General features: G+C 45.7%; 1 long non-coding RNA gene across 1 annotated transcript; it reads right to left on the reverse strand.

The window, feature by feature from the left end:
* Positions 1-15,427: 15,427 nt before the first annotated feature.
* Positions 15,428-24,924, reverse strand: LOC117509794. The gene is made up of 2 exons (XR_004560523.1): positions 24,829-24,924; positions 15,428-15,589 (listed from the first exon to the last, which is right to left on the reverse strand). It is a non-coding gene; the product is annotated as an uncharacterized LOC117509794 (long non-coding RNA).
* Between the last annotated feature and the right edge of the window lie 323 nt (positions 24,925-25,247).

Here is a 25,247-nt window from a genome sequence, read left to right on the forward strand (position 1 = left end):
GGCCATGAGACTACATTAAATTTTGGGGGTGATCCAGATCCGAATCCAGATTCTGGATCAAGATTTCACTTTATATACGCTTTGAAGGATTATGTCAAAACTACTTCATGGATTTTGACAAAATTATCAACACAGATACATATTTGGCCATGTGTAGCGGGATGAAAGTCCCGGGTCCCAATTGAAAAGACTTTCCCGCTAGCTTGGTTAACGGGGAGTTCCCCTTTGGCTGACCTGGTAGAGGAACGGTCTTTTGTGCGAGCCGCGTGGGTTCCATCCCCACCGTCTCCCGGCGACGAAGGTCCTGCTGCTTCACATGGAAGACACCATTAAATTTCGGAGGTGATCCGGATCTGGATCAAGATTTCACTTTATATACGCCTTGAAGGATTACAAAACTAAAAAAACTACTTCACAGATTCTCACCAAATTTACACCACAGATGGAACATGGAACACTCCACTGAATTTTGGAGGGGATCCGCATCCGGATTCTGGATCAAGATTCACTTTATATAGACTTTGAAGAATTACATCAGAACTACTTCATGCACTTTGACGAAATTTTCAACACAGATACATATTAGGCCATGGAAGACTCCATTAAATTTTGGAGGTGATCTGGACCCAGATCCGGATTCTGGATCAAGTTTCACTTTATGTACTCTTTGAAGGATTACGTCAAAACTACTTTGGGGATTCTCACCAAATTTGCACCACATACAGATATTAGGGCATGGAAGACTCCATTAAATTTTGGAGGTGATCTGGATCTGGAATGACGGCTGTCATAAATCTCTGATTACTCTTGTTTGTGCGAATGTTCACCTCTTTTTCTTATTAAGATCTGCAATGTTTGTCTGATACAGTAGAAACTGATTTGCAGTTCAATATCTATCTGAATCATGTATTAGTTAAGTCCAACTGTTATGAGGCATTGCTTCATTTCGCTTCACTTACTGACGAGAGCGGTGTCAGATCAGGAGCTGTAAAGCTGTTAAATCCCTCATTATGAATAGTCTGCTCCTTTTTGTTGTATTGATTCCATGAAATGTTGTTGAGTTAACCTTAATCTGGATCACTACAGTTCCTTATTAAATCACATTTTTGCAAGTAGCCAAGTGGTTAGTGTGCTTCATTTCAGTGCAGAAAGTTCCTGGTTCAAACCCCACTCCTGCCATATCTTTCCATGTAATGTGGAGTTGCATCAGGAAGGGCATCCGGCATAAAACGTGTGCCAAATCAACATACAGATCCACCTTGGATCTGCTGTGGCAACCCAGAGTGAAAACAAAGGAGCAGCAAAGGAACTTACTATTAAATCGCCTGTTTGCATTCTTAAAACGACAGGCCAACCCCTACAGTAATAATGGACAGGTCAGACAGGTATTGAATCTGTCTCCAGCGTCTTCTCCCATACACATCACTCCTCTCAAAGATCCCTGGTGGTACCGCAGGCTTTGCTTTCATCAGCAGTAGATGGTTTGGAGTGAGTGGTTCGAGATCATTTGGATCTTCTGACATCTTTGTCAAGGGTCTGCTCTTGATTATGGACTCAACTTCACACAACAGTGTGTGTAATCCATCATCATCCAAAACTTGTTGCTTCAGCAAAGCTCCAGGCACCTTCCTTACCATCCTTATCTGGCGTTCCCAGATGCCTCCTTGGTGGGAGGCACCAGGCGGATTAAAGTTCCATTCAATTCCTCCTTTCAGCACTTCTTTGATCTTGGAGTCATTGATGTTCTGTATAGCTTCTCACAACTCTCTTTCTGTGCCAATTAAATTTGTTCCATTGTCCGATCGGATAACAGACACCTGCCCTCTTCTACTGATGAAGCGGCGCAATGCGTTGATGCACGCATCGGTGTCTAGAGAGTGTGCATCCTCTATATGGACCGCTCTCATGGTCAAACAAGTAAACAAGACACCATATCTCTTTACCATGGCTCGTCCTCTTTTCACTTGGAACAGGCCAAAATAATCAACCCCAGTAAATGTAAAGGGTGGGTTGTCTGGTATCAGCCTCTGCGCTGGCAAATCTGCCATCTTTTGTTCGCCAGCTTTTGCATACAGCCAATTTGAGATCATCCTTCTTATGGTAGCGTTTGCATGCGGAATCCAATACTTCTGTCTGAGCTTAGCCAGAACATGGTTCCGTCCACAGTGTCCGACCTGATGGTGAGTATGTTGGAGAATAAGACTGTAAATCTTGAGGTCTTTGTGCAAGATGGCTGGATGCTTAGCCTCCTCTGGCATCACTGCATGACATAACCTTCCTCCAACTCTCAACACTCCATCAAGGTATGGATCCAGCTTGTATATGTGGCTGGTCTTTCTGACTTGGTTCTTTCCTTGCAGCAGGGTCTTGATCTCCTCTCCATATTTCAGCTGTTGACTGTAGCGAATCAAATCATGTTCAGCATTTGTCAAATCTTCCACACTGACAGTGAAATCTTTCAGGCGCTCTCTGTACTTCTTCATCTCTTGAGCTATGGCACCTTGCTGTTTGCCATCTGATGCACTGTTTGTCTTTTGCAGTTCTGCTCTTTTGTGGCTCAAGTCCAGCAGGATCCTTTTGAAATGAGTGAACCATGCTACTGCCTTCTTTAAACAGTGCTAGTCAGAATAATACGCAATGAGCTTGCCCAAAGCAGATTCATCCTTTTCAATTCTGATGACAAAAGACACAGCATTTCCTTTAATCTCTGGATCATCTCCTGGCAAAGAACTTGATTTGTCTGTCCTGACAGGCCACTCCTCGCAGGGTCTCAGTAGGAACGAGGGTCCTTCAATCCAATTCTCACATCTCATAAGATTCTCTGCCGTCAAACCTCTTGAGACATGGTCTGCGGGATTGTCTAGTGAATTCACGAACCTCCACTGTGATGGCTTGGAGGCCTCTCTAATCAATGACACTCGGTTCGCTACGAACGTCTTGTATCGGGCAGCATCATTTTCAATGTATTTCAAGATTGTCATGCTGTCCGTCCAATACAATGACTCTTCCAGCTCCAAGTCCAGTTCCTGCTTCAACATTCGGTCCATCTTAACTGCCACAGTTGCAGCTGTAAGTTCCATTCTGGGTACGGTTATCTGTTTGAGTGGTGCCACTCTGGACTTGGCCATTACAAATGAACAGGACTTCTGATCATGCTCATTGGTCATCACAAGGGCGGTCACTGTCCCATAACCATCCTCGCTGGCGTCCGAAAAATTATGCAACTGTGCTGTCTTGACAGATCCGAAGCTTGCAGGCTTGAAACATCTGTTGAATCGAAAGCTGGAAAGCTTCTGCAGATCAACCGTCCATCTTGTCCATCGTTTCAGGTGTTTCTCTGATCTCCTCGTCCCATCCTGTCCTCTCTTTACAGAGGTCTCTCAGGAGCAGCTTTGTTGGCAATACGAATGGTGACAAGAATCCAAGGGGATCATATACCGAGCCAACGACTAACAAGATGCCTCTTCTTGTAGGGGGTTTGTTCTGCACGTTGATGTTGAAGGAGAATGTGTCAGTTTCAGTACACCAAGTCACTCCCAAGGCCCGTTCCACAGGTAACAGCCCACTGTCCAAATCCAGAGTCTTGACTTCTGTAGCTCGCTCTTGTTCAGGAAGAGATGACAGAAAGGCTCTTGAGTTACTCATCCACTTCGTCAGGTTAAAGCCACCCTTGCTACAGAGTGATTTCAGATCCCTGGCCAATGTGATTGCTTCTTGATCTGTTTCTACTGAAGTCAAGCAATCATCCACATAAAAACTAGTCAGGAGTGTCTGAGCTGCCTTCTCTGTTGTCTCATCCTGTTGATCTTCCACTATTTTTCAAAGAGCAAAGCAGGAGCAGCCTGGCGAAGAGGTAGCACCAAACAGGTGGACACACATCCAGTATTCAACTGCCTCTTCCTCCAGACTGCCTTCAGGCCACCACAGAAATCTCAGGAGGTCTGCATCCTTCTCTTGAACTTGGACCTGATAAAACATCAATTCAATGTCAGACATGATGGCAACTGGCTGTCTGCGAAACCTGTTCAGCACTCCAAGAAGAGTGTTAGTGAGGTTTGGTCCTTGAAGTAACTGACCATTCAGGGAAAATCCTTGGTAGGACACACTGCAGTCGAACACCACCCGTATCTTATTCTTCTTGGGGTGATAAACACCATGGTGAGGTATATACCACACCCTTGGTACCACTCCGTCTGGCTGCAACTCATCCTCTGGTACTCGTTCAGCATATCCCTTGTCAAGAATGCTGTCCATAAATCCTGTGTAATCGCTGTGAAACTGAGGGTTTTTTGTGAGTTTCCTTTTCAGGCCTAGCAACCTCTGCATTGCTATGCATTTGTTGTCTGGCACCTGAATCTTCTCATCTTTCAGTGGCAATCCTATGTGGTAATGACCACCTTTGAACTCCAAGGACTTCGTCACTGATCGCATGAATTGATGATCCTCCTGAGACATTTCTGTCTTATCCTCATATCTTCTTTCAGGAAAATCTGTGTTAAACTGCTGAACTAGCAAGTTCTCAATGGCCTCCACTGATATGCGATTCGCTATGCAGGTTTGCAGAGTGCCAGGAGTCAGGCTTGTGCTATCTTGTCTTGGGCCATTCACGATCCAGCCTAGTACTGTGTGCACCACATACGGACCGTCATCTCTGCTGTTCAGCACTTTCCATGGTTCCATGGCTTTATAGGCGTTCACACCTATCAGAAGTCCAACATCTGCTCCCAATGGTGGTAGACAAACCTCAGACAGATAAGGCCACTTACTTAGATCTTGTTGCTTGGGTATGTTACCTTTCTTCACAGGTATGTGTTGCTGTGTCAGCACCCTTGGCAGATCGATGTATGTGGTTCCTTCTAATGCACACACTTCCAAGTCAGTTATGACATGTCCGTGTGTCTTCTTCTGTTGCCCCATGGTACACAGTAAGAAGTCTGTCTTCTTGCCTCCGACATTAAGCTTGTGCATCAGATCTTCTGTACAAAATGTAGTGGTGCTACCAGGGTCTAAAAATGCATACGTCTCCACAATCTTGTCACTTCTCTTGGATTTCACCTTTACTGGTACTACTGATAATATGCACTCGCTGTCACTGTCCCCAGTAAAGCCACAGGTTTCTTGCTCCGGGGACAGAAGAGCATTCAACATTGTAGGACTGCTAGCATTAGTATTCCCATTAGAACCACTGTCTTCTTTTGTCTTATGCAGTATGGTTGGATGTTTGTAGGCACATTCTGCACACGTCAGTCTTCTCTTACAATCTTTACTTAGGTGTCCTTTGTTGAGACATCCATAGCAAAGTCCTTTGCTTTTCAGGAACTGTATTCTTTCTGGATACTCCTGTTCTTTAAATTTGTCACATGAGCTGAGTGTGTGTGCCTTCTCACAGTACAGACAAGCCTTTCCTGCAGCGTCAGTGGACTTGACCGTATTCTGCTGTTCCTTTTTCTTAACAGGCTGTGTGCTTTCTTTCACAACGGGGGAAACACCTGTAGCAAAGTTGGCGTCTTTCATATCACTCTTCTTAGCATTCTTTGCAGCTGACTTGGGCTTGGCTTTTGCATCAAAGGTTACATCTTGAATGTCACAGAAGAGTGGGTCATTCATAACTTGTGCGTGCAAATCAATGAAGTCGACTAGGTCTTCAAACCTCGCTCGTCTTTTGTGCCGCACTTGTAAGTCGAACGCAGTGTTCCTCCACCGCTCTCTGAGCTTGTAAGGAAGTTTCAAAATCACTGTTCTCATATTGCTCGGATTGTCCATCTCTTCCATAAATTCGATGTCAGTAATGGTATTTCTACACCCAGTGAGATACAGTGCATACGTCTTCAAGCCCTTGGCACCATCAACTTTGATCTGTGGCTATTTAAGTGCTTTGTCAAGATAAGCCGTGGCTATCTTCAGTTCGTTGCCATAATGGTACTGAAGCAGTCTTTTGGCTTCTTTAAGCCCTCTATCTGTTCGCATATGTTCACAACTGCGGACAAGGTCTCTCAGTTCATCACTTGTGTATTGCTCTAAGTAGAACAGTCTATCCTGATCACTTTTTGTCTTCGTTTCTATTGCACTTTCAAATGCCCTCATAAAGGATCTTTATTCAAGTGGATCTCCAGAGAACACCGGAACCTCTCTTTGAGGCAGCTGGGATGAGCTTTGTTGCATGACTAGTAGCTCTGTTACTTCATTCTGGTGTTGCATTATCCTATGAAGGTCCCTCTCAGGGCCCCTAGGCTGTGGGTTACTGGAGCCAGGAATTGACTTAGCTGATGCACTTGTCTTACTGCGTGCGCCAGGTGTCTGTACCAATGCCCTCGGCTGAGGTACAGGTTCTCTTTCCTCTTTCAATGTGAAATCAGAAAAACCAGTTCTGTTCATATTCCTGTGTGGCTGATAGTGACCACTCATGCCATTACGAGTCTCTTCATATTCATTTAGTATTTCCAATCTGGCAGTAGAAGCTGCAAGCTCTGCCTCCATCTCAGCATCTTCACGTTTGGTCTTTAACTTTAATTCTTCAGCATCTATTTCTTGTTTTTTCTTTAATGCATCTGCACGCACTAGCAATGCTGCATGCTCTGCCTTGGCCTTAACATGTGCTGAGCTAGTTGTAGATCGTGCTGTAGAGCTGTGTCTACTTCTAGCACCAAGTGTGAAAGTGGCTGACACACTGTCTTGTGGCTTAATACCATCATTCAAATCCTCTTCAATATGTCCTTTACATGTTTCGAAGACCCATGTTTCAGTTTCAGCCATAAATTTCTCAAATGCTTCATATTTAGGATAATACCAATTTGACTGGTCATCTTCTCTTTCAGTTTCAGGTAAATTCTGAATTACTTCATCATTGGCATCTTTAAATTCACATAATATGCGATGAAAGCCATGTGACATTTCAGTTGTAATTGTTTCCACATTATCTTCAACTTCTTTCATTTGCTGAATATCACGTATCTTGCAAGTGAGCAATGCCAATTTCCCTTGTCTCCTATTGCGCAGCCTATTCAACTTGTCTTCTTTGGCTGATTCTGTGGGCTTAGGCGCCCTCTTCTGGCTAGCAGCGGAATCCACGTTTTCATTTGCTGAGTCATCTGCCATTTTGGCTATTTTATGCTAGTGCACATCAACTGTCTGCATTCACTGGAACTTCGACAGTTTCTCTGTCTTCTAAATGTTCACAAATCCTCTTGTGATAAGACACATTCAGAGTGCAACAAGCATTCAAATATCAAACTTCTATGAAAACGAGTTCAGCATTACTTTCCAATAGCAACAGGAATGGACAAGGTTACTGTAGCATGCTCATCTTAGCATTCAGACATGAAAGGCATTTAAACGCATCGGTAAAGACCGGTAGAACAGTCTACTTCAATGAAATTCTGTTTACCTCCCTTTAGAATGCAGTCGGGTAGATGAAGGCTCCGTTTTTCCTCTAGAAGCAACTTGTGTTCCACCACAAGTCGTCCATGAGCCAGTCTTTGACTAATGTAGGTGCAGTTTCTTCAATTCTTGTTTTATGACCAGTTCTTTGAGCTTAAGTCCATGACGCGAGACCTGTTAAAGTTTAAACTGTTTACTAAAGAAAACCGTTCACATTACAGAGATAAAAAAAAAGGGTAAAATCAAACCGAAAGTTTCTCCACTGTAGTCATGCACGTCTCGTCTCGGTCAAAGACTGCTGCGCTCTGACCTTCTTCGTCACTCAAACAGTTTTTATTTCAGCAAAGAGTGACGTCATGCATATCTTAATAAAATTAAGCAATATTAAACTTCAGAAAATAACATTACTAAATAAGTAGCAGTAAGTATTTACAAATATTAAAACTAAACATTATGCAGTACAAATTAAATTATTCACTATTTTCTATTATGGCTGTAACACAGACAAACATTGATATTTGAGAAGTGAAATGAAGTTTCTAGTATTTACAGAAAGTGTGCAATAATTATTTAAACAAAATTAGGCTGGTGCATAAATTTGGGCACCCTTGTCATTTTATTGATTTGAATACATTTAGCACTAATTATTGGAACACAAAATTGGTTTGGTAAGCTGATTGACCCTTGACCTTCTTACACAGGTGAATCCAATCATGAAAAAGGGTATTTAAATTGGCCATTTGCAAATTTTTCCCCTGTTTGCATCTCTTCCAGTGAGTGACAACATAGGAGCATCTAAACAACTCTCAAATGACTTGAAAACAAAGACTGTTCAACATCATAGTTTAGTGGAAGAATACAAAAAGCTATCTCAGAGATTTCAGCTGTCAGTTTCCACTGTGAGGAACATAGTGAGGAAATGGAAGACTACAGGCACAGTACTAGTTAAGGCCCGAAGTGGCAGGCCAAGAAATATCTCAGATAAGTTGAAGCGAAGGATGGTGACAACAGTCATAGTTAACCCACAGACCTGCTCCAAAGACCTACAACATGATTTTGCTGCAGATAGTGTCTCTGTGCATTGTTCAACTATACAGCGTACTTTGCACAAAGCGATGCTGTAATGCAGAGAAAGCCTTTTCTTTTTTTTTTCTCCCCCTGTCTGCATATCTAGTAATGGTAAATGCCACACTGGCAGAACTATTTATGAACATTAATACACATATATGCAATTTATTCTTGCAGGACAGAAGGTATGTAGTGCGTGAGTGAATGTGGTGTGCGTGTGTCACCCCCATCCGCCCTTCCCGATCACCCTATAAAATCCTACTCAAAGCCGACTGACAACTTCGATCAGGAGGGACCAACCACCAAAACAACACGAAGACAGACAAAAATGAAAGACAAGTGGTGAAGACAGTAACTGAAGTGAGACACCGAGGAGACAGTGCCCCAATTTGCCTCGTATGCCGGAACAAACCACCACACATGAACAAGCAGTGACAGCGACAGTCTGTTGTCTAGTTAGTGAACATTTATTCCCTAATCTAGGACAACAGAGTCTTGATCCCCTTGAGAGCACCGAATTGTGGTGCTGGCCACGAACACGTGACCAGCCACACACAGAGACCCAGATCACAGCTTTATATCCGATCACTACTGTGGCTGGTGTGTTTGGCCAAGATAAAAGTACAGAACCCTACCATAAGACATGGACCACTCTGGCGCGTCGGAAGCCATATGGCCGACCGCAAGCGACAACGGAAAAGGGCCCAGGACGCAGGGCCCCAGGAGGAACCAGGCGAAAAAGGGAAGCGGAAGGGCACAGGGGCCAGGAAGGGCAGCCACCAGAGCCACCGCGGCAGCACGACGGAACAACAAGGGAGTGGCCCGACGACGCCGGAATGCACCCCCCGCCCTCCAACAGAGGCACAGGAAGTTACCCCACACCCGAGGGAAGCACGCAGGGCGCCGGCAGGGCCCACCAAGAGGGGGGGGGGGGGGGGCTGGAGCCTCACCACCCCGGCCATGCCACCGGAGGAAGCTTTTTCTGCATACACGCCACAAACGGAGTTGCTTGAGGTACGCTAAAGCACATTTGGACAAGCCAGCTTCATTTTGGAATAAGATGCTGTGGATTGATGAAACTAAAATTTAGTTATTTGGACATAAGGGGCGGTATGCATAGCTGAAAAAGAACACAGCATTCCAAGAAAAACACTTGCTACCTAGTAAAATTTGGAGGTGGTTCCATCATGTTGTGTGGCCAATGCAGGTACTGGGAATCTTGTTAAAGTTGAGGGTCACATGGATTCCAGTCAATATCAACAGATTTTTGAGAACAATGATCATGAATCAGTGACAAAGTTGAAGTTGCGCCAGGGCTGGATTTTTCAACAACAGCCCTAAACACTGCTCAAAATCTACTAAGGCATTCATGAAGAGGAACAAGTACAACATTCTGGAATGGCCATCTGTCCCCAGAGCTGAATATTATTGAAAATCTGTGGTGTGATTTTAAGCAGACTGTCCATGCTCGAAAACAAAACGTGAGATGTTTTGTAAAGAAGAATGGTCCAAAATACCTTCAACCAGAATCCAGACTCTCATTGGAAGCTATAGGAAGTGTTTAGAGGCTGTTATTTCTGCAAAAGGAGGATCTACTAAATATTGATGCATTTTTTTCTGTTGGGGTGCCAAAATTTATGCACCTGCCTAATTTTGTTTAAATAATTATTGCACGTTGTGTGGGCCGCTGAAGAGGAGGTACTGCTGGCCCACCACCACCAGATGGCGCCCTGCTTGGAGTGCGGGCTCCAAGCACGAGAGGGCGTCAGAGCCGCTGGAAGTGACAGCTGTCACCTATCAACACCAGCTGTCACTCATCACCACCACTACAAAGGCCGGACTGCAACTCCACCTCCTCGCCGAGAAATCTTCTACCAACCAGGTAATTCTCTGTTGTACCTTAAGAGCTTTAGTCTGATCTCTCTTGCAGCCGTTTTCCTGGGACGGATTCCTTGTCTGCTGAGTTGGCGTTTGGTGTGGACTGCGACGGCTTCGCCTCCCACCCCACCCAGATAAGTGGTTGTCTCAGGAGCTGTCTGAGTGTGTTATTGGAGGTGGAGGTTCTCCCTCCTAACTGTATACAGACTGTGGGATTACTGAGTGTGCGAACTCACACTCATCCAAGAACTGTTTCTGTTCTCTGCCAGCAGTACTGGGTCTGACTGCTGAAGACAGTGGCCACCTGGGGAGCAGGGCTTGGCGGCTCCGGTGTTCTTCAGATGCGTTGGTGGTGGAAGCTGTGTGGGATCCGGCTCTTCTCGCACCAGACGTCTCCTATCTTCGAGCCTGCCACACGTCACCTTGTGTCTGATTGATATTCCGCAATATTTGTATTTGTCTGTACTTCGTTGTGCGCTTCACAACATTAAATTGTTACTTTTTGGCTATTCCATTGTCCCTTCATTAACGCCCCCTGTTGTGGGTCTGTGTCACGACACCTTCCCAACAGCACACTTTGTGTAAAGCCTATAAACTTCATTTCACTTCTCAAATATCAGTGTGTTCATCTGCTATATGATATATTTAACTGAAATTACTGATACAAACAACAAATGATTTATAAAGGAAAATCATGGAAATCAGGGGTGCCCAACCTTTTACATACAACTGTATATAAAGCTGACCCCATGTTCGTTCACTATGCACAGACACAGTAATTAAGCAGTCCACACCAAACTTGCTTTTGGGGCAGTGGGGTCCTTAGATTGAAAGCATACATGCATGAACGCACACACACACACACACACACGGTCAGCCATAATCACGACCCTCTCACTGGAGCCCTTATTTTCACAGTTCACGTGGTACTCAGGTCAGGTAGCAAGCATCACACTTTACTTACTATGTAGTAGCAGCTGGCTAGGGTGCACTTTAATTACAGTCCGAACAGGCCAATGCTCGCCGTGTGCCCATTAAAGCCACCTTTTCAATTATAATGTACCTGCTGTGTACGGCATGCCAGAGCATTGCAGTGATATGACATGCTATCACCTTTTATCATCATTTACTTGAGTCTCAAGAATGTCACAAATTTCTCCATGAAAATTAACGATGACAACATGCACACATTGGAATGCAACTTACTGTGCCTTAACTAAAATGACATGAAATATACGACATGGCTAAAATTCATCTCTATGAACCGCACGTAGAACGGGTAACTCAGCTAGTTATAAATAAGTGCAACTTCGTAAGCTTTTTAAAGTTGGCCCTACAAGTAAAATCTTCATTCCAACATGCCTGTAAGTCTATTATGTTACATCTACAAAGGTCGTCATTGTCAATACATGTAGGTCATCGTCAATTAATGATCATTTTCAGGCTTTTAACATTGACCCCGCACTAACATACACGTATCCAGCTCGCCTTTTGGTGCCTTCCGGCCTTTAGTCGCACCCTCTCTCAGCACGATCCCGTCACAAAACCCAACAGTAGTTCAGTAGGTTTTGGTAGTGGACCCCAATGTGAACGAGTGAGTACAAAGTGAAAATAAGAACACAGGGTTCATTGATCCAACTCAAGGCCAAGGACAGGAGTGATAACGTAAGGGTGATTAAAAATAACTACACAACTAAGGACCTAAGGTCTAAGAACCACTCAAGCTGAAATAACTTTTTTTTTTTTTTTAATGTACAAGTTCGGTCATTTTAGCTGCTGTTCATATTCATTTGAAAAGTCCTCGACATTAAAAGCTTAAAAAAAAAAAAAACTCCAGACAGACTTGAAGCATTTTCAAGGACTTCTAGGACAAGTAGAATGAGAGACCCACTTGTCCCATTGGTGTCCTGGCTTGTCCCATGTCAGCAGGTTTGGTGATGGAGGCTTAAGAAACATTGTTCCTTGTGTAACTTTCAGTAATATGAAATTTCGCTGCAAACTCCAGCTTCCTAGGAATGCTCCTGAATGCACCATCTTTCAGTGGTTTTGTATATGTATATAAGGGATGTTATTCAGTAAGAGAAATCCAAGGAAAAGTAAACCCTAAGCAGGCCACAGACCTCCATCATTGATATCTAAATGTGGGAGTTTTGTGTGTAAACTGATGTTTTGCACTGAAATGCTGGTTCAGCTTTAATGATCAATAATTAAACATGCATAGAGCTCTTACAGGCTTAAAACAGTGTGGAAGTGTTTCATTCATGCTATTTTTCCATCAAGGTTTTATTCAGTGAGATTCGAGAATGAAATGGTCTCGGCTCAAATAAGATAATCATTAGAATGGTCATATTGTGCCAAACCACTTTGTATCTCTTTTACTTTTTTGTGTTTAATATTTAATGTTCAGCATCTCCAAAGTCCTCCTACTATGAATAGACTCTAGGCATTTTTATTTCAGAAATGTTTTTATTCTTTAATACGAGTGTTTTAGGGCCACATTGAGGGTTTTTTTTTTTAAGACTGAGAATAAAGTTGTAGTTTTATGAGGAAAAAAACTGCATCTCAAAATGAGATCTGTGGGTGCTTCAATGTAGGTTTTACAAATAAGGAACTTCATCTTTTGACTGATGTGCACCACATTATCATTAGTATCAGAACTTTGAAAAGAATATGCAAGAAAATGTGTCTATTCTGGAGGAGGAACCACACAGAGTTCGTGTGTCGTTCCAGCGATTAATAGCTCCCCGAAATCACCTTTCATGGAGGAGACGGCTGGAACGGGTAGTCTGCAGGGTTATCCCTTCTTGTATAAATACAACTTTATTCTCGTAATATTACAATTTTTTTTCTTGTAAAATTACACCTTTATTCTCGTAATATGAGTTTATTCTCAAAGTCTAAAAAGAAAAAGAAAAAAATCAATGTGGCCCTAAAATGCTGTCTCACTTTAATGTTTTTCTTCATAATAATCAAATTCAACACAGCCGCTCACCTCAAGGGTTCCTGGACTTGTTCAGGTGGGGAGGGGGGAGACTGTGCAGAACATAAGTCCTTTTTTGAGCAAGCTTGCTAAACATTTGCCTGCACTGATTTAACTAAAACAGTGAAATGCATAAATTCTGAGTTTTCTTCAAAAATATGAGCTGATATGGGGAGAAAAGTTATCTAGTTTATGGATAAAGTTAGGAACAGACAACAGGCTAACAATCCAGAATTTTTCATCACAGACCCACCTCGCCTATGAAAGAAATGGGTGATATTCTGGCAACCCTTCACTTCTTTCTCCTCCTGTCTGAGCTTTTTTTTTTTTAACTCTGAGCTGTCTTGCCATCTGCCCTTGCACTCGCTGTGAAGTTTTTGCAGCAGCCTGACAGAGCAGCAAGTGGACTGAACTGTTTTACATAAATACGGGGGTGAGCGTTGAGAAATGTTACCACAACAAATAAACTCAGTGTTACCAGTACATTGTAAATAAAATATATGTATGACCGGAAGTTTATAACTGAGTGTCACATTATTTTGTCAGTATTAAAATTGTACAAGGGGTCTCTCTGGGTCCCTGTCAATCATAGGCCTCTAGAGTTCTTCTCTTAATTCTCCCCTTTTCGACGCCCCTGCCTGTTACTAAGAAAAAAAAAAAAATCCACCCACGCTCATCACTTTTTTCTGATGTCAAGGATGATAAACTGTTTTTGTTGTTGTTTGTTTAATGAAGCCTTTAAGTGCTTTGAGCATCTAATGCAGATGGAAAAGTGCAACATAAATGCAGTCCATTTAGCCTAAACATACAGAGCTGAAAGTATCAATGATACACGGATAACACAATAAAGCATAAATGCTTATTTCCATTGTGGTCCTTGTGAAATCTTCACATGACAAAATAGATGGGATTGACTGAACATGTACAAATTGTACATAAGACAATAGGATCTTAATAATTAGTGGAAATAACAATATATAGTTTGCACTCAGATACCAATTAAACAACTGCAAATTATAAAGACAATGCTCATACGGCCAAAGGTATTTCAGCATTGTGTTATATTTTAAATACTTGACAGCACTTGCAAAATGTACCATTTTGTATATTCTGTACATAAATTTTAAAGTGTTTTCTTTCTCAACAAAGCTGTTTTTAATCCCTTAATCAAGTGAGTGTACATTACCTTCCAAATATTGCATTTAACAATGTGTAGACATAGTGTTCTACCATGGCAAACACAAGAGGAAGCTCAGGATACAAAACATGACATGTTCAAATATTTTCTCCAGTCAGACTTCCTACTACTGATCAAAAATATTTATTTTAGAATTTTCTGACACTTTGGTTGCTAACACATATTACAATAAAACATTTACATTGAAGCAAAAAATCAGTTGGATTTACCTGATTTAAATATATACATCAGTTTGCCAAGTTGTGTGGACCTGAAATTAACAGGACAGTCAAAAGATTATGTCATGTTCAGGTTGGGTTGCGATTGTTGAAACCATTTTAAGCAGCAAAAAGACCTTAACTTCTCAGTTCCGTACTGATTGGAACTGCCACTGTCTAATTTAGATGAATCCACTTAGTTGTGAAAGCATCTTGATATCAACCGACCTGCTCAGTTAGGCGGCACAGTGACTTCGTGGTTAGCACTGGTGTCTCACAGCAAGGTCATGGGATTGCTTCCCACCTGGGATTTTTAATGTGGAAGTCGCATGTTCTCCTCATGTCTGCATGGGTTTCCTCCCAAAATCAAAAACATGCTTATTTAGGGTCTCTTACTGCTCCTGACTGAGGTAGTGTCTCTACATCTGGAGTTGGTCCCCTGGCACTGGACTGTGGCTGCCCAATGATCCTAGTGGTTGGATTGTGTCTAACTGTAAACAGATTGGGTTAAATGCAGAGGACAGATTTTGTGGTATGTACAATGACAATAAAGGACCTTCTTCCTCTATAGATGTTCTGTGATGTTTTAAAATAAACTTGTTTTTAAAATCAGTATTTTGGTGTTTTATTGGTCACTAATTCTGGGGAAATTCCAAAACACTAAAAATGTGTTTATTATCCAACTGTATATGTGTGAACTTCATTTTTTAAGGACTTTTTGACAAAATCTTAATACTGAAAAGAATTTATTCAAATATTACATGTACAACTGAAAGCTATATATTCATGTAAGCATTAAAAAAACAAAACAAAACAAATTAGTCCAAGATTATAGAATGTAGCTGGTGTGTCAGTTCATCCTGAAAGTCAGTTGCCCATGCTGAGAAATTCCTGAAAAATACAAAATTACAAACATCACAGATCAGAAATCAAAATAATGGAACAGTGGAATACAAGCGGACATACGCGGAGACATACCGGGTATGTCCGCGGATTCACTAATCATCATACTTGGGGACGTAAATAAAGCCAACCTGAGTCAGGAACTTCCCAAATACAAACAATACGAGGTCTGTTAGAAAAGTATCGGACCTTTTTATTTTTTGCAAAAACCATATGGATTTGAATCACGTGTGATTGCATCAGCCAAGCTTGAACCTTTGTGCGCATGCATGAGTTTTTTCACACCTGTCGGTTGCGTCATTTGCCTGTGAGCAGGCTTTGTGTGAGCACTGGTCCACCCCTCTTGTCGTTTTTTTATTGTGAATAAATGTCTGAACGATTTGGAGCTTTGCTGCATCAATTTTCTTCCAGAAACTGTGAGAGACCTCCAGGTGGACACCGTTCGGAAAATTAATATGGCTTTCAGGGACGATTTTATGGGGATTACACAGATTAAGGAGTGATCCAGACGGTTTAAAGACCACGCCGCGCTCCGAGCGCCGATTGACAGGCTCAAACCCCGCTGAAACAACCAGATCATTTCCAACGTGAAGGCTTTGTTGATCCGGGACGTCGTCTGACTTCCACAAAAAAGGCATAAGGCGTGGACATCAGCACTTTTTCGGCACATTCCACTGTTACAGGAGTTTTTTTTCATGGAAAAAGAAGCAGACGGATGCGTCACCATGCCGCTCATGGCGCAGGACAAAACCACCTCCGTGTTGGTCTCACAGGACGGCTTTGAGATGGATTTCAGATGGCTGTCGGTGGCTTTTTAGTCGTGTGACTATCCGAGAAATTGTGCATGAGCTGGACATGCCCGAACATGTCCTGTGAGGCATCATCACAGCGTTGCTTTGCTCCATGCGGCTCTGCCGCGACGCGTGGAATTCCTCCGCTCCTCTTTCCGTGACAAAAACTCCTGTAACAGTGGAATGTGCTGTTCATTTCTAAACTGGACGCTGTGTTTTATCCGGGACATCCTCTGACTAGCACAGAAACTGCGGAAGACGTGGACATCAGCACTTTTTCCGCACATTGAGACAGACATGCGGAGGAATTCCGCGCATCGTGGCAGAGCCGCATGGCGCAAAGCAACGCCGTGATGAAGCCTCACAGGACATGTTGGGGCATGTCCAGCTCATGCACAATTTCTTGGATAGTCACACGACTAAAAAGCCACCGAAAGCCGTCTGAAATCCATCTCAAAGCCATCCTGTGAGACCAACACGGAGGTGGTTTTGTCCCGCGCCATGAGTGGCACGGTGGCGCAGCCGTCCGTTTCTTTTTCCATGAAAACAAAAAAACAAAAAACTCCTGTAACAGTGGAATGTGCCGAAAAAGTGCTGATGTCCATGCCTTATGCCTTTTTGGTGGAAGTCAGATGACGTCCCGGATCAACAAAGCCTTCATGTTGGAAATGATCTGGTTGTTTCAGCGGGGTTTGAGCCTGTCGATCGACGCTCGGAGTGCGCCGCGCTCTCAGACACTGTGGGCAGTCTTTAAACCGTCTGGAGCACTCCTTAATCTGTGTAATCCCCATAAAATGGTCCCTGAAAGCCATCTAAATTTTCCGAATGGTGTCCAGCTAGAGGTCTCTCACAGTTTCTGGAAAAAATTGAAGCAGCAAAGCTCCAAATCGTTCAGACATTTATTCGCAATAAAAATCCGACGATAGGCGTGGACCACTGCTCACACAAAGCCTGCTCACTTGGCTGATGCAATCACACGTGATTCAAATCCATATGGTTTTTGCAAAAAATAAAAAGGTCCGATACTTTTCTAACAGACCTCGTATATCAAATGTCCGACCAGAGAGGAGAGAACACTGGATCACTGCTACAGCACGATAAGCGGGGCTTATCACGCAGTGCCTCGCGCTGCGCTCGGCCTCTCTGACCACATAATGATCCATCTGATCCCCGCGTACAGACAGAGGCTGAAGCTCTCTAAACCTGTAGTGAGGACAATTAAACAATGGACCGTTGAGGCTGTGGAGGAGCTGCGCGCGTGCTTTGAAACCACAGACTGGGACTCAATGAGGTCTGCTTGTGAGAGTTTGGATGAGTATACGGACACTGTGACTTCGTATATCCACTTCTGCAAGGACAGCATTGTACCATCACGCACCAGGGTGAGTTATAACAATGACAAATTTTACTCCCAAACTGAAACAGCTGTGGTTAGATAAGGAGGAGGTTTTTAAAAGTGGGGACAAAGATTACTACAAAGAGGCCAAGTACAGGTTTAGCAAGGAAGTGGGCATTGCTAGATCACACTACTCTGAGAACATCCAGCAGCAGATCTCAGAGAATGATCCAGCCTCGGTGTGGAAAGGTTTCAGGCAGATTACCAATTACAAGCCTAAAACCCCCACTTCACAGACGACCTACAAACTGCAAATAGACTGAACGAGTTCTATTGTCGTTTTGATGGCCAGTTTAACAGCCCTCACACCTCCTCCAGTCCCAGCAACATACCCAGCAACACATCCAGCATGGACATCCACTCTCCCACCTCCCCCACCCACCACAGTTTAGTGGAGCCCACAATATCAAGGACTTCCATCCCAGAGCCCCCCTCCTCTCTCCCCACCCTCACAGCTCTGCATATTTATGAAGATGAGGTGCGAAAGCAGTTTTGAACGGAAAAGCTCGCAAAGGTCCTGGGCCAGATGGTGTCTCACCTGCCACTCTGAGACACTGTGCTAATGAGCTTGCCCCAGTGTTTACAGACATATTCAACTCCTTACTGGAGGCTTGCCACGTGCCTGACTGTTTCAAAACCACCATCATTGTTCCTGTTCCCAAGAAACCGAGGATCACTGGACTCAATGACTACAGACCGGTGGCACTGACTTCTGTAGTCACGAAGTCATTTGAGCGTCTGGTTCTGTCCCACCTCAAATCTCTCACGGCCTCCCTCTTGGACCCCTTGCAGTTTGCTTACAGAGCCAATAGGTCTGTGGATGACACCATCAACCTGGCTTAGCACTTCGTTCTGCAGCTTCTGGACTCCCCGGGAACCTACGCTAGGATCCAGTTTGTGGACTTCAGCTCTGCCTTCAATACCATCCTTCCAGATCTTCTCCAGGCTAAGCTTTCCCAGATGAACGTGCCTGATTCTACCTGCAGGTGGATTGCCAACTTCCTGAAGGATAGGAAGCAGCACGTGAGGCTGGGGAAGAATGTCTCGGATTCCCAGACCACCAGTATCGGTACTCCTCAGGGCTGTGTCCTCTCTCCTCTCCTTTTCTCCCTGTACACTAACTGCTGTACCTCTGATCACCAGTCTGTCAAGCTTATCAAGTTTGCAGATGACACCACCCTTATCGGACTCATCTTTGATGGGGATGAGTCCGCCTATAGGCTGGAGGTCCAACGGCTGGTGTCCTGGTGCAGCTATAACAACTTGGTGCTGAACACCGAGAAGACAGTGGAGATTATTGTGGACTTTAGGAAGAACACAGCCCCTCTCCCCATCATTACCCTGGCAGACACCCCCATCACCATAGTGGACACCTTCTGTTTCCTGGGAATCACTTTAACCCAGGACCTCAGGTGGGAGTCCACCATTACTTTTGTTATCAAGAAGGCCCAGCAGAGGATGTACTTCCTGCGGCAGTTGAAGAAATTCAACCTGCCAGCAAGGATCATGGTGCAGTTTTACACTGCCATCATCGAGTCCATGCTCACCGTATGGTATGCTGGAGCCACCACCAGGGACATACAGAGACTACAGCACATTATACGCTCTGCAGAGAAAGTGATTGGCTGCAACCTTCCATCTCTTCAGGACCTGTACACCTTCAGGACACTGGGGTGTTCAGGTCGGATCAGAGCCGGTCCTTCTCACCCTGGATATAGCCTTTTTGACCTCCTCCCCTCAGGCAGGAGGCTACGGTCCCTTCGGACCAGAACTTCCCGCCATATGAACAGTTTTTTCCCCTCTGTTAGCCTCATCAACAAGAACTTTTAGAACTCTAGATTTTTGCTATCACCATTTATTTATCTTAGCTCATACATTCTGTACATTTTGTAACATTGCTATAGTGTTAAGTTTCATTATATATTACTTGTTTTACTACTCCTCCTGGCCTCCATGACCAGTAAAAAAATCAAGGACTGAGACGTCGCCCGGTATGGCGGAGCCAGGGCCCCACCCTGGAACCAGGCCTGGGGTTGGGGCTTGCGCGCGAGCGCCTGGTGGTCGGGCCTTAACCAATGGGGCCCGGCAGGCTCAGCCCGAAAGAGCGACGTGGGCCGCCCTCCTGTGGGTTCACCACCTGCAGAGGGGGCCATGGGGGTCTGGTGCAGAGAGGATTGGGTGGCGGTCGAGGGCAGGTGGCCGGTCCATGCTCACAGCCCCTGGCTGTTGGGATGTGGAATGTCACCTCGGTGGTGGGGAAGGAGCCTGAGCTTGTGCGGCAGGTTGAGAGATACTGACTAGAGATAGTCAGGCTCACCTCCACGCACAGCTTGGGCTCTGGTACCCAACTCCTGGAGAGAGGCTGGACGCTTCATTTTTCTGGCGTTGCCCACGGGGAGAGGCAGAGAGCTGAGGTCGCATTGCTTATTGCTCCCCAGCTCAGTCGCCATGTGTTGGAATTCACTCCGGTGAACGAGAGGGTCGCGTCCCTACGCCTTCGGGTCGGGGACAAGTCTCTCACCGTTGTAGTGCAGTGCAGAGTACCCGACCTTCCTGGAGTCCCTGGGAGAGGTACTAGATAGCGCTCCGACTGGGGACTCCATTGTTCTCCTGGGGGATTTCAACGCCCACGTGGGCAGCGACAGTGAGACCTGGAGGGGGGTGATCGGGAAGCACGGCCTCCCCGATCTGAACCCAAGTGGTCTTCAGTTGTTGGACTTCTGTGCTAGTCACAGTTTGTCCATCACGAACACCATGTTCGAGCACAAGGGTGTCCCTAAGTGCACGTGGCACCAGGACACCCTGAGCCGGAGGTCGATGATCGACTTTGTAGTCGTATCATCTGACCTTTGGCCACGTGTCTCGGACACTCGAGTGAAGAGGGGCAGAGTTGTCGACCGATCACCACCTGGTGGTGAGTTGGATCCGCTGGGAGGGGAGGAAGCCGGTCAGACCTGGCAGGCCCAAACGTATCGTGAGGGTCTGCTGGGAATGACTGGCGGAACCCTCTGTCAGCGAGGTCTTCAACTCCCACCTCCGGGAGAGCTTCTCCCAGATCCCGGGGGAGGTGGAGACATGGAGTCCGAGTGGACCATGTTCTCCACCTCCATTGTCGATGCGGCCGCTCGTAGCTGTGGTCACAAGGTCTCTGGTGCCTGTCGCGGCGGCAATCCCCGAACTAGGTGGTGGACACCAGAAGTAAGGGATGCCATCAAGCTGAAGGAGTCCTATTTATCTTTGTAGGTAGGTGGGACCCCAGAGGCAGCTGACAGGTACCGGCAGGCCAAGTGTGCCGCAGTCCGTGCGGTCGCAGAGGCAAAAACTTGAGTCTGGGAGGAGTTCGGGGAAGCCATGGAGGAGGACTATCGGTCGGCCTCGAAGAGATTCTGGCAACCGTCCGACGCCTCAGAGGCGGAAGCAGCTCTCCACCAGCACTGTTTACGGTGCGGGTGGGGAGCTGTTGACCCTGACTGGGGGATGTTGTCAGACGGTGGAAGGAGTACTTCGAGGATCTCCTCAATCCCATCGTCACGTCTTCCGAAGAAGCAGAGACTGGGGACTGAGGCGGACTCATCCATTACCCAGGTCGAAGTCACCGAGGTTAGAAAGCTCCTCGGTGGCAAGGCTCCTGGGGTGGATGAAATCCATCCTGAGTACCTTAAGTCTCTGGATGTTGTGAGACTGTCTTGGCTGACACACCTCTGCAACATGGCGTGGCGATCGGGGACAGTGCCTCTGGATTGGCAGACCAGGGTGGTGGTCCCTCTGTTAAGAAGTGGGACTGGAGGGTGTGTTCCAACTATAGGGGGATCACACTCCTCAGCCTCCCCGGTAAGGTCTATTCCAGAGTACTGGAGAGGAGAATTCGACCGATGGTCGAACCTCGGATTCAGGAGGAGCAGTGTGGTTTTCGTCCTGGTCACGGCACACTGGACCAGCTCTACACGCTCCATCGGGTGCTCGAGGGTTCATGGGGGTTCGCCCAACCAGTCCACATGTGTTTTGTGGATCTGGAGAAGGCGTTCAACCGTGTCCCTCGGGGCACCCTGTGGGGAGTGCTCCGGGAGTACGGGGTCCTTTGCTAAGGGCTATCCGGTCCCTGTACGACCACAGCAGGAGCTTGGTTCGCATTGCCGGTAGTAAGTCAAACCTGTTTCCAGTGCACGTTGGCCTCCGCCAGGGCTTCCTTTTGTCACCGGTTCTGTTCATTATTTTTATGGACAGAATTTCTAGGCGCAGCCAGGGTGTAGAGGGGGTCTGGTTTGGGAACCACAGAATCTCGTCTCTGCTGTTTGTGGACGATGTGGTTCTGTTGGCTTCGTCAAATCAGGACCTTCAGTGTGCACTGGGGCGGTTTGCAGCCGAGTGTGAAGCGTCTGGGATGAAGATCAGCACCTCCAAATCTGAGGCCATGGTTCTTGACTGGAAAAAGGTGCTTTGCCCTCTTCAGGTCGGTGGAGTGTCCTTGCCTCAAGTGGAGGAGTTTAAGTATCTCGGGGTCTTGTTCACGAGTGAGGGACGGATGGAGGGTGGAGATCGATAGACGGATCGGTGCAGCATCTGCAGTGATGCGGTCGCTGTATCGGACCGTTGTGGTGAAGAGAGAGCTGAGTAGGGGGGCAAAGCTCTCGATTTACCGATTGATCTACGTCCAATCCTCACCTATGGTCATGAGATTTGGCTCATGACCGAAAGAACGAGATCGCAAGTACAAGCAACCGAGATGAGTTTCCTCCGCAGGGTGGCTGGGTGCTCCCATAGAGATAGGGTGAGGAGCTCGGTCACTCAGGAGGAGCTCGGAGTCGAGCGCTGCTCCTCCACGTCGAAAGGAGTCAGTTGAGGTGGATCGGGCATCTTCTCCGGATGCCCCCTGGACGCCTCGCTGGAGAGGTGTTCTGGGCACGTCCCATTGGGAGGAGGCCCCGGGGAAGACCCAGGACACGCTGGAGGGACTACATCTCTCGGCTGGCCCGGGAGCGCCTTGGGGTCCCCCGGAGGAGCTGGGGGAGGTGGTGTGGGATCGGGAGGTCTGGGCGGCTTTGCTTGAGCTGCTGCCCCCGCGACCCGACTCCGGATAAAGTGGAGCACCAAGCACCAAGCATAAGCACCAAGTACCGCAGCAATTTCTAATGTTGTGAAGTTGTTCACTCATATGGCAATAAAACTTTTCTGATTCTAAAATTAATTAGAATAAAAGCAGTATTGTTAGGGTACTTTTATTATAATAAAAAATTATTATTATGAGACAAAGCCATGTACGAGGTCTGTTTGAAAAGTATCCGACCTTTTTATTTTTTTCATAAACCATATGGATTTGAATCACGTGTGATTGCATCAGCCAAGCTTGAACCTTCGTTCGCATGCGTGAGTTTTTTCACGTCTGTCGGTTGCGTAATTCGCCTGTGAGCAGGCTTTGTGTGAGCACTGGTCCACACCTCTCGTCGTTTTTTATTGCGAATGAATGTCTGAAACGATTTGCAGCTTTGCTGCACTCAATTTTTTTCCAGAAACGTGAGAGACCTCCAGGTGGACACGTTCGGAAAATAATAGGCTTTCAGGGACGATTTTATGGGGATTACACAGATTAAGGAGTGATCCAGACGGTTTAAAGACTGCCCACAACTGCTGAGAGCGCGCCGCGCTCCGAGCGCTGATCGACCAGGCTCAAACCCGCTGACAACAACCAGATAATTTCCAGCGTGAAGGCTTTGTTGATCCGGGACTCGTCTGACTTTCACAAAAAGGCAGAAGGCGTGGATATCAGCACTTTTTCGGCACATTCCACCTGTTACAGGAGTTTTTTTCATGGAAAGAAAAGCGGAGGGATGCGCCACGGAGCCGTTCATTACGCCGCACAAAACCACCTCCGTGTTGGTCTCACAGGACAGCTTTCAGGTGGATTTCAGACGGCTGTCGGTTTGCTTTTCAGTCGTGTGATTATCCAAGAAAATGAGCATGAGCTGGACATGCCCCAACATGTCTGTTCTCCACCGCGACGAGTGGAACTCCTCGCACTCTGTCTCAATGTGCCGATAAAGTGCTGATGTCCACATCTTTTCACAATTCTGTGCTAGTCAGACGAACATACCGGATCAAGACAGCGTCCAGTTTAGAAATGAACGGCACATTCCACTGCTACAGGAGTTTTGTTATGGAAAGAGGAGCGGAATTCGCGCATCCGCGGTGGAGCCGCATGGCGCAAAGCAACGCCGTGATGAAGCCTCACAGGACATGTTGGGGCATGTACAGCTCATGCTCAATTTCTCGGATAATCCACCGACTGAAAAGCAACCGACAGCCGTCTGAAATCCACCTGAAAGCCGGCCTGTGAGACCAACACGGAGGTGGTTTTGTGCCGCGTAATGAACGGCTCCATGGCGCATCCCTCGCTTTTCTTTCCATGAAAAACACTCCTGTAACAGTGGAATGTGCGAAAAAGTGCTGATATCCACGCCTTCTGCTTTTGTGAAAGTCAGCCGACGGTCCCGGATCAACAAAGCCTTCACGTTTGGAAATGATCTGGTTTTTCAGCGGGGTTTGAGCCTGTCAATCGGCGCTCGGAGCGCGGCGTGCTCTCAGCAGTTGTGGGCGGTCTTTAAACGTCTGGATCCTCCTTAATCTGTGTAATCCCCATAAAAATCGTCCCCTGAAAAGCCATATTAATTTTCCGAACGGTGTCCACCTGGAGGTCTCTCACAGTTTCTGGAAAAAAATTGATGCAGCAAAGCTCCAAATCGTTCAGACATTTATTCACAATAAAAAAACGACAAGAGGGTGGACAGTGCTCACACAAAGCCTGCTCCACAGGCGAATGACGCAACCGACAGGCGTGAAAAAACTCACGCATGGGCACAAAGGTTCAAAGCTTGGCTGATGCAATCACACGTGATTCAAATCCATATGGTTTTTGAAAACAAATAAAAGGTCGGATACTTTTCTAACAGACCTCGTATTTACATGTAAAATAGAAAACTTTTGTCATTCATGCCCATTTGGCCTTTATGTTCCACAAGCACTGTATTCAGTTCAGTGTCCATTACCTTCAGGCAGCTCGATGGAAGGTGCACCAACTGTCAGTATTTTCCCTCTTTGATGTTCTCTGTGTTTCATGTACTCACGAGCAAGTGAATCAGCATCATCCTGACTGAAACAGATTAGAAACAAGACTCATGTTAAAGCACCTATCTCTGTTAAATGAATGTCAAATGACCTAACTATTCTAAATAAATAAAGAATTATGAAAATACTGATGTTAACCTGCCAGAAATCAACTTGTTGACTTCATGTGAGGGACAGCCCCCTCGACCCTTATTGACACAAATTGCAAAAAGCAGATTTTTTTTGCAGCTCAAAATCGTTTTTTTTTGTGGACTTTACCGTGAATACATTGAGATGGTGAACAGGTGTGTTTTGGGAGGGGCCATCATAACCAGTTGTGTGTTTATCCTATGTTTAAAGG

Source organism: Thalassophryne amazonica, chromosome 5 (assembly GCF_902500255.1).
Source record: "Thalassophryne amazonica chromosome 5, fThaAma1.1, whole genome shotgun sequence".
Taxonomy (NCBI): domain Eukaryota; kingdom Metazoa; phylum Chordata; class Actinopteri; order Batrachoidiformes; family Batrachoididae; genus Thalassophryne; species Thalassophryne amazonica.